This window comes from Camelina sativa, chromosome 20, assembly GCF_000633955.1.
Source record: "Camelina sativa cultivar DH55 chromosome 20, Cs, whole genome shotgun sequence".
In the NCBI taxonomy this organism is placed as follows: domain Eukaryota; kingdom Viridiplantae; phylum Streptophyta; class Magnoliopsida; order Brassicales; family Brassicaceae; genus Camelina; species Camelina sativa.
Genome location: NC_025704.1, coordinates 25,249,294 through 25,259,885, shown reverse-complemented (window position 1 = coordinate 25,259,885; position 10,592 = coordinate 25,249,294).

The following is a 10,592-nucleotide window of genomic DNA, read 5'->3' as shown; positions in this document are numbered from 1 at the left end:
CAAGATCTTCTCTTTTTTTATATATAATTTAGAGACTTAGAGCTAATTTATTCTAACCTTAGGGACTTTTTCTCTTTTTTTTTTTATTTCACAACCCAACCCCAAATAAACATTCTAACTACCTATCTTTCAAAATCGAATCTATTAGCTAGTTCAAATTCTTACCTAGCTAAATCAAGAGGCAGTTCTTTGTCGTTCTCAATACTCTCAAGGTTTCACAACCTATAGCATAATGAAAGAGGCCTCACTCAAAAATTCACAACAAGGTTTGAAAGAAAGGTTTGGGTTTATGGGTAAGACAAATGAATCGGGTTAAACGAAAAGATTGGTAAAAATGGAGTGCTAACCCGATTTTGAGTTACCATGAGCAAGTATTCAAGTTCCATAAGCAAGACAATTAAAGTTCAAATTAAATCCAATAATATAGAGATGTTCTAATGTTCAAGCAAGTGGAGGAAGCATTCAAACGATACAAGGGTCTAAGCAAAGATTTTTCATTTTTTTCCAAAGACTAATCTAGCAACAATGAACTGTGATTAAGGGCTATAGCTTCAATTCTAAGGTTTGATTTTAAACAAAGTAGTTTTAATCATTGTCCCCTAAGATGCATATGCAACAATCCTATATGAAACAAACTAGACTCAATCCTAATATGTAAATGCAACTACATGAACACTCTTTTTTTTTTTTTTCAAATTTTTTGGGCTTTTTAATGCACATAGATGCAGACTCAAATGAATGAAACTAGCATGCAAAAATTTGAAATAATAAAAATAAGAAAATAAAACACAATATTAAATACATTCTAGCTCCCTCCCCCAAACTTAAATTACACAGTCCCTGTGTAAATAATAGTTGGAAAAAGAATCCAAGAATCACACAAAATGAATTAAATTAAATGCAATGATATATACAAGTGTGGATGAATTGGTACCACATGGGTTGGAGAAGAAGGAGGTTGCAGCAGCCTCCATACTCGCCAACATGTAGCCAGGGTCATCTCCGGCTTCAGCAGGTGACGGTGTTTGCTCGTCAGAGAGCTCAGAAATGCGCATGGACGACTTACTTGGATCAGCATCCGAGGGGTTGATCGAGGGTGGGATCGCGTAGCTCATCGGGTAGGGTATCGGGTAGTATGACAGAAATGGCGGAAGAGGTCCAGAATGATCACCCCTGTATCCACTAGCAGGGTGCATCGTGTATGGCATCGTGAATGGCATCTTTTAAGGCGGAGGGAAAATACCTGCGTACTCACCCGATTGGGTGCTCGATGGGTGCATCGGATAGTTCATCGTGTATCCCATCAGGTTGGGCGTCGGGTAAGCGTCAGAATGGCTTCTCCGCGATGCCTCAGGTCGGGTGATGTTCTCCTCAGCTTGGGGCTCGTATGATGATGCCCTGTGAGGTGCTGGAGGTGGCAGTCCTTGAGTTCCTCCTAGCGTTCCGCTTCTCCCCATCCAATTTGGTGCGTATGCCGAGGTAGGGGCTGAGGCACAGCTTGCCTTGTCTTGCAGCTCCTTGATCTGATCTCCCATTGCCTTCACCGAGCCAGTCAGGTCATTTACCTTCTTCGCCAAGAACTTGTTCTTCCTCTTCAGCCATCCGATCCACTTGTGAGCTTCCCTCACTCCAACCGGTTGCTTTTGAGAGCATACACACTCCTCAAAATCGAATTCCTCCGAGCTATCTCCCTGTCTCTGCCCAGTCTCCTCTCTCTTCTCAGCTTCGGACTCCTCCTCCGGGTTGTACAGCTCCTCCAAAGGTGGTGCGAAGTCGATGTTATTTCCCAACCGAACCTTGGTGCATATGACGTTTGGTAGGACCATTTGTGCAGCTCCGGCGTCATATGGGATCTTGAGCGGATTTGGAGCTTGTGGACTTGTAGGGGATCTTGTCTCCTATTGTCAGCCATAGGGATCTCATTTCCTCTTTGCTAACCTCCATTCCTTCTCCACTACCAGCTTTGAAGCCATATAGCTTCTCCATCTCTTTGAAACTGAGTCGGTAGTCCTTGTTCCTCACGGAGAAGGTGATGAACCCGATCCCCCCATCGGGTAGTAGGGTCAGGTGGTCCTCGAAATAATGCAGCTTCAAGGTCGAAAGGAAATGGACTGTCTCCTCCTCATATGCTTCGAGGTGGGCTCGCATCATATGGCCCAGGTGGCACATATCAAACAGAAACTCAACATCTCTAGCGATGCCCAACTGCTTCATGGTCCCACGGTGAGGGTATCAGGTACCAACAAAACTCATCTTTCGGAGCACTGGTTCGAGAATCACAAACTGAAGAACAACCCGAAGTGGAACCCGATGACCTACACGATAGTGTTGATCGGATGATGCATCGAGTAGATATTGAAAAGAGAGATCAGCCTCAAACACCTGCACTAGTAGAAGGGGAGTTGGAGGAAAGGTTCAATGCTGCACTTGACATTCAGCTGGAGGCGCTTGCAAAGCGAATGGCTAAGCGTAAAGCTCCATCACCTAAGATTTTACCCCCACACGAGCTTCAAAAGGAAGCTGCCAAGGAAGCAGCTCGATTGGAGGATGAGGTTAAGGAAGCTGTCAAGGAGATCGGTTTTGAGTTTCTGAGAAGTGGAGTTTGCTTGGATCCTGAGGTGAGAATTGAGGAAAAACTTGAAGATCCTGGCTCTTTCACCTTGCCGTGTTCGATAGGACTTTGGATCTTCAAGAACTGTTTGTGTGACCTTGGAGCTTCGGTTAGCATTTTGCCGCTTTCTGTTGCCAACAAGCTGGGATTCACTGATTTTAAACCAAGTAAATTGTATTTGGTTCTGGCTAATAGGATAGTGAGGCATCCGATTGGTATCCTAGAAAATCTGCCTCTCAGGATTGGAAGATTGGAAGTGCTTACCAACTTCATGTTCCTTAATATGGACAAGGAACCAGATGATCCACTGGTTCTAGGGAGACCATTCTTGGCAACAGTTGGTGTTGTGATTGAGGTGAAACAAGGTAAGATCAGAATAGAGCATGGTGAGCATTTCAAGATGGAGTTTGATGTGAAGAAAGGGATTAAGAGGCCAACCATTGATGATCAAATTTTCACTACAAAGACCAAACAAAAGAAGGTGCAACATCTTGAAGAGGTCAACACCACATTTGCCTTAGAACCTGGACAAAACCTGGAAAATCTGTTGAACCAGCCTGCTACATTGGAGAGGATTCCAGAACCTCTTCCACATGGACCCCATGCTTAAGGAGCATGAAGAGTCAAGCTTAGTGACTTTAAACTAGCTCACTTGGGAGGAAATCCCAAAGGTATCTTTTGTTCTGTTTTAATTTTAATTTATTTGTTTTATCTTACTTTTCTATTCTTTTTGAATTTTCATTAAAAAAATGGAAAATTGAAAAGAGGAAAATTGGGGAACCCGAGGGTCAACCCGACACCGTACTCGACGCGCCTGATCGTGTCTCTGCTCGAGTGGCGAGTGAAGTCCGAATTCCGCAAGAAAGCTCACTCTCGGTGAAGCCCTCCAACCAAACCCTAGCCTATTTAAGGGGTTTCAAGATTCTTCTCCCTCATTACCACCGATAAGTTTCCCCTCTACTCTAAAAGCTTTTTAGTTTCCATAAGTTTCTATTATCTCTCGATTTCAAGCTTTATCGATTTTCTTTGGAGACTAACCCTATTAACCTCGAGACCTAGCCTTTCCTTTTCTTCTCAAGGAATCAAACATGGAGCCAATTGCTAAAACTTACCAAAGGAAGGGAAGAAGATCCACCTCCACTGCTGCTACAACCAGAGGGCCGTCGAAGTTCGAGAGGCTCAAGGGAGAGGAAACGTTCCACATTCCCAACCGTTGGCTGGACGTTTTACCTCCCCAACCCGATGCTCAACCCGATCCACCACCCGATCCAAAACTCGTGTAACCGATCGAGTAGGCCCCCGAGTTCGCTCACCGAGTCCAATGGCGAGTTTTGTCCGCCGTTCTCCTCTACGTAGGGACCTGACTACGTCTGAAAAAACCCTTACCGACCCTATGGAGGTCAATTCTGATGCTGGAGGAGAAGAGCAAGGGGAGATCCAAACCTCTCGATCAAGGAACAGAGCCGCGGTTGCAAGGGGGAAGAGACCGGCTTCAAAGAAGGCTGAGAAGTTAGTTGAGAGAGCGGTTGAGGAAGAAGATCAACACGCCGAGGAGGAGGAAAGAGAGAGAGAAGAGGAGCAGAGAGAGAGGACCCGCCAAGCCTCGCGGAGGCTGAAACAGAAGGAAGTAGACACTCCGGCGAGACTATTCAAAGTCTTCAAGAAGATGAGCTTCGTTGGAACCCGATACCCTCACCCCGAGACCATGAAGATGTTGGGCATTGCAAGGGATGTCGAGTTTCTGTTTGGCATGTGCCGCCTGGGCCAGATGATTCGAGCCCACCTCGAATCATATGAGGAGGAGACGGTCCACTTCCTTTCAACCTTGAAGCTGCAATATTTCGAGGACCACCCGACCCTACTAACCGATGGGGGGATCGGGTTCATCACCTTCTCCGTGAGGAACAAGGACTATCGACTCAGTTTCAAGGAGATGGAGAAGCTGTATGGCTTCAAAGCTGGTAGTGGAGAAGGTATGGAGGTTAAGAAGGAGGATATGAGGTCCCTATGGCTGACAATAGGAGACAAGCACCCCTACAAGTCCACAAGCTCCAAATCCGCTCAAATAAGGAGCCCTATCTTGAGGTATTTTCACAAGTCCCTCGCATGCACTCTTTTTGCTAGAAAAGAGACTGGGAATGTGAACGACCATGAGCTTCAGCTGTTAGATATTGCACTGTGTGGAGTTTTGGATAGCGCTAGGGATGGAACACCACTAGTAGGAGATGTTGCTGATACTAGTATGGTGTTTGTGTTACTCGATCAATTCCTCTACCTGAAATCGTGGGCCGTGAAAAGAAGAGAAGGAGGCGGAGAGATCTCTATTGGGGGACTAGTCACACCGATCCTAGTGGCATGCGATGTGCCCTTGAAGGGAATTGTGCATGAACCAAGATGGCTGGATGCGGATTACCTCGTGCTGGCGAGATTTTTGGCCTATGAGAGGCCTAATGACATGATGCTATTCAAGTTTGTCCATCCAACCATCGGAGCTGCTCAAATGATCCTACCCAATGCCATATGCACCAAGGTTCGGCTAGGAAACAACATTGACTTCGCACCACCTTTGGAGGAGCTGTACAAACCGGATGAGGAGTCTGAAGCTGAGAAGAGAGAGGAGACCGGGCAGAGACAGGGAGATAGCTCGGAGCAGTTCGATTTTGAGGAGTATGTATGCTCTCAAAAGCAACCGGTTGGAGTGAGGGAAGCTCACAAGAGGATCGGTTGGCTGAAGAGGATGAACAAGTTCCTTACCAAGAAGGTAAAAGACCTTGCTGGTTTGGTGAAGACAATGGGAGGTCAAATCAAGGAGTTGCAAGACAAGACAAGCTGTACCTCAGCTACTACCTCGGCACAAGCACCCGTTCGGATGGGGAGAAGCGGACCGCTAGGAGGAACTCGAGGACTGCCACCTCCGGAACCTCAATGAGCATCATCATACGAGCCCCAAGCTGAGGAGAACATCACTCGACCAGAAGCATCGAGGAGAAGCCATTCTGATGCTTACCCAACGCCCAACCCGATGGGATACACGATGAACTATCCGATGCACCGGTCGAGAACCCAATCAGGTGATTATGCTTGTATTTTCCCTCCACCCTACCAGATGCACTTGACGATGCCGTACACGATGCACCCTGCGAGTGGATACACGGGTGATCATTCTGGACCTCTTCCGCCATTTCCGTCATACTACCCGATCCCCTACCCGATGAGCTACGCGATCCCACCCTCGATCAACACCTCAGATGCTGGTCCGAGTAAGTCGTCTATGCGCATTTCTGAGCTCTCTGACGAGCAAACACTGGCACCTGCTGAAGCCGGCGACGACCCTGCCTACACGTTGGCGAGTATGGAGGCTGCTGCAACCTCCTTCTTCTCCAACCCATGATGAGGTACCAATTTCATCCAACACTTGTATATACCATTGCATTTAGTTTAATTCATTTTGTGTGATTCTTGGATTCTTTTCCAACTTTTACTTACACAGGACTGTGTAATTTAAGTTTGGGGGAGGGTCCTAGAATGTATTTAACGTTATGTTTTATTTTCTTATTTTTATTATTTCAAATTTTTACATGCTAGTTTTATTCATTTGAGTCTGCATCTATGTGCATTAAAAATCCAAAAAATTTGAAAATTTTTGAAAAAAAAAAAAAAGAATAAAAAAAAAAGAGTGTTCATGTAGTTGCTTTTACATATTAGAATTGAGTCTAGTTTGTTTCATATAGGATTGTTGCATATGCATCTTAGGGGACAATGATTAAAACCACCTTGTTTAAAATCAAACCTTAGGATTGAAGCTATAGCCCTTAGTCATAGTTCATTGTTGCTAGATCAATCTTTGGAAAAAAAATGAAAAATCTTTGCTTAGACCCTTTGTGTCGTTTGAATGCTTCCTCCACTTGCTTGAACATTAGAACATCTCTATATTATTGGATTAAATTTGAACTTTAATTTTCTTGCTTATGGAACTTGAATACTTACTCATGGTAACTCTAAACTCGGGTTAGCACTCCACTTTTTACCAATCTTTTCATTTAACCCAATCCATTTGTCCTACCCATGAACCCAAACCTTTCTTTCAAACCTTGTTGTGAATTGTTGAGTGAGGCCTTTTTCGTTGTGCTATAGGTTGTGAAACCTTGAGAGTATTGAGAACGACAAAGAACTGCCTCTTGATTTAGCTAAGTTAGATTTGAACTAGCTAATAGATTCGGTTTTGAAAGATAGGTGGTTAGAATGTTTATTTGGGGTTGGGTTGTGGAATAAATAAATAAAAAAAAGAGGAAGAAAAAGTCCCTAANATCTTAGGGGACAATGATTAAAACTATCTTGTTTAAAATCAAACCTTAGGATTGAAGCTATAGCCCTTAATCACAGTTCATTGTTGCTAGATCAATCTTTGGGAAAAAATGAAAAAGCTTTGCTTAGACCCTTGTGTCTTTTGAATGCTTCCTCCACTTGTTTGAACATTGGAACATCTCTATATTATTGGATTTAATTTGAACTTTAATTGTCTTGCTTATGGAACTTGAATACTTGCTCATGGTAACTCTAAATTCGGGTCCACTTTTATCAATCTTTTTTGTTTAACCCGATTCATTTTTCCTACCCATGAACCCAAAACTTTCTTTCAAATCTTGTTGTGAATTGTTGAGTGAGGCCTTTTTCATTGTGCTATAGGTTGTGAAACCTTGAGAGTATTGAGAACGACAAATAACTGCCTCTTGATTTAGCTAAGTTAGAATTTAAACTAGCTAATAAATTTGGTTTTGGAAAATAGGTGGTTAGTATATTTATTTGGGTTGGGTTGAGGAATATATAAAAAAAAAAAAAAAAAAGTCCCTAAGGTTAGAATCAATTAGCTCTAAGTCTTTAAGTAAAAAAAAAAAAAAAAAAAATCTTGCTATAGTCTCCTAGAAAGAAAGAAAATGATATATATATTTATATTAAAAGTTTAGCAAAGAAAAATAAAACAAAAAAAAAGAGAAAAGAGAAAGACCTAGAAATTCAAAGTCTAAAAGTCTCAACCTTAGGGAGTAAAAAAAAAGAGTTAAAATCAAGGATGTGGGTAGTTTAATTTTAGGGGGTTTAAATAAATAAAAAAAGAGTGAATGAGAAAAGGGTAGATCATCAAGAGTTAAGCTTTGTATGCCCAAATTGTTCTCAGTCTTAGATAGTTTTCACAACTGTCTAGCATTTCATCTTTTGAGAGAAAACCACCCAAAGGATTTGATTGAAACCACCTTACTAAAAAGCCTTACCATTGTAACCGATTGAGCTTCATTCACCTTCCATTTGCAAGAATTCGCCAAACACTTAATTGAATGTGACAGAGATGTTCTTTATCTTTAGTTGGAGGTTGAGCTAGATCGATGCATGGTGATAAGCATAGAAAAATATTTGTAAGTATGTTGATTGATCTTAGCACCATTAAACTATCTTTAAGGACTATAGCTTGAATCCTTCGCTTAGCATTTTTAAGGTCATGAGTCCCCACTTTCAAACCGTACCCTCTTACTTCCTTGCTAGAGGACTAGCAAGATTTAAGTTTGGGGATCTGATAACTCTCCTTTTTATAAGTTTTTAGCATCCTTTTTTGTCCATATTTTGCATTGTTCATACCTCTAACTTAGCATTTTTAGGCCATTAACTGTAGGAATTCACTTTTAGAGCATTTAGGGTGTTACATTTCTGCATTATATTTTGGATGAAAACAGGTGCTAAAGAGCCAAAAATGGGGAAAAACAAGGACAACTCGAGAATGTACCCGAAGGAGCCATCGAACTATAAGAACAAGTCCGAACCCCAACATGATCGAAGAGGATCCAAGAGCATGAAGAGCAACCCGAAGATCCACCCGAGGAGTAACCCGACTTCACCCTCATGTACCCCATCGAGTAGACAATGGGGCAGGTCTGGGAAGCTAGGTCAAACGGTTTCCATATATAAACCCCCTCTTTCCCTAGCTCGCAAAGGAGCATGCCGCAGACCCTCAAACCAGAGAGCGAGAGCTTCTGTGAGAGAACTGAGCGACTCAAATATTTTCTTCTTGTTTTGCATTTTTATTTTGTAGTTTTCTTAGATTTCTATCATGTACTCCTTCTACTCTACTTTATCTTTTAATACAATGTCATTTTCATTCATTTTGATTGCTTTGTTATTCGTTTCTATGTCCGAGTAGTGTAGTAAAGTTTCTAGGGATGGGATAGATGATTTTGTGTTCTTTATCAGTTAGGATGCTTTAGTTGATTGTAAATAATTGATAGATTTCCTTCTAGGTTGGTGTTCTTAATGTTGTCAACAGACCAAAAGGTTGAGATTAGATCTAGGGCGTTTGCAAATGCTACAGGCCGAAAGGAGTAGATAAAATGCTTGATTTAGCCAATGCTAGAGGTTTACTTAACTCTGAGTAACAAAATTAGATGAGTTTAAGTCTACTGACAATAATGAATCGTTCTTAATGCCTGCTTGTTCATATTGCTAGTGCGACAGTGTGGTAATGTGTTCAAGGTTGATTGTTGCTAGTGCGAAAGTGTGGTGACAAGGTTTTAGAGGTTCATTGTCTAGGAAATAATTGCTTGAGGCATGTAAGGCATCCGTACTGGTCTAGGATACTTAGGATTCGATTACCCCCATCCTTAGGAACTTTCGTATTTCCATTATTTGCATTTTCTTCACTTACTCGACTACCTACCCGATCAGGTACACGATAACCTGCATCGAGTAATACCTCGAGCTGTTCATATCTCACTTGCATACTCGATCACCCCACTCGATCCTGTACTCGATTGCTTGCATCGAGTACTTAGGTTGTGTGGTTTCTTGTTTATATTCTTTTCTCTTCTTTATTTTAGGATTGTTAGAACCAAAACCTTATCTGCTTGGCTTGACTTGTATTGTACTGATCATATCCTTCCTGCTAGCAATAGACAACCATTTGGATTGATAACCTTTTGTACTACAACTGCATAGGGGATCGATACCCTGGGTGAAAACCTGTCTATCGTCATCTAATCTCTTACTCAGAGTCAAGTAAACCTCTAGCATTGGCTAAATCATGCATCTTATCTACACCTCTCGGTCGCTAAAACGCCTAGATCTAATCTCAACCTCTCGGTCTGTTGACAGCATTAAGAACACCAACCTAGAAGGAAATCCATCAATCATTTACAATCAAACTAAGGCATCCTAACCAATCAAGAACACAAAATCATCTATCCCATCCCTAGAAACTTTACTACACTACTCGGACATGATAACAAGGAACAAAACAACGAAAATGAATGAAAATTGCATTGTATTAAAAGATAGAGTAGAGTAGAAAGAGTACAAGATAGAAATCTAAGAAAACTACAAAATAAAAATGCAAAACAAAAAGGAAAATATTTGAGTCGCTCAGTTCTCTCACAGAAGCTCTCGCTCTCTGGTTTGAGGGTATGCGGCGTGCTCATTTGCGAGCTAGGGGAAGATGGGGTATATATATGGAAACCCTTTTGACCTAGCTTCCCCGACCTGCCGATGGTCTACACGATGGGGTACACGAGGGTGAAGTCGGGTTACTCCTCGGGTGGATCTTCGGGTTGCTCTTCATGCTCTTGGATCTTCCTCGATCGTGTTGGGGTTCGGACTTGTTTTTGAATGTCGATGGCTCCTTCGGGTACATGCTCGGGTTGTCCTTGTTTTTCCCCATTTTTGGCTCTTTAGAACCTGTTTTCATTAAAAATATGCAAATGCAGAAATGCAACACCCTAAATAGTCTAAAAGTGAATTCCTACAGTTAATGACCTAAAAATGCTAAGTTAGAGGTATGAACAATGCAAAATATGGACAAAAAAGGGTTGCTAAAAACATATAAATTAGAGAGTTATCACAGACTTAGGTCTGATGAGAGCCAATAAAAAACTTAAGGTTTAGGCCTGTGAGTAAAGGAAAGTCCAAAAGTCGAGAGCAAATAATGTCTGGAGCGTGTGTTTAT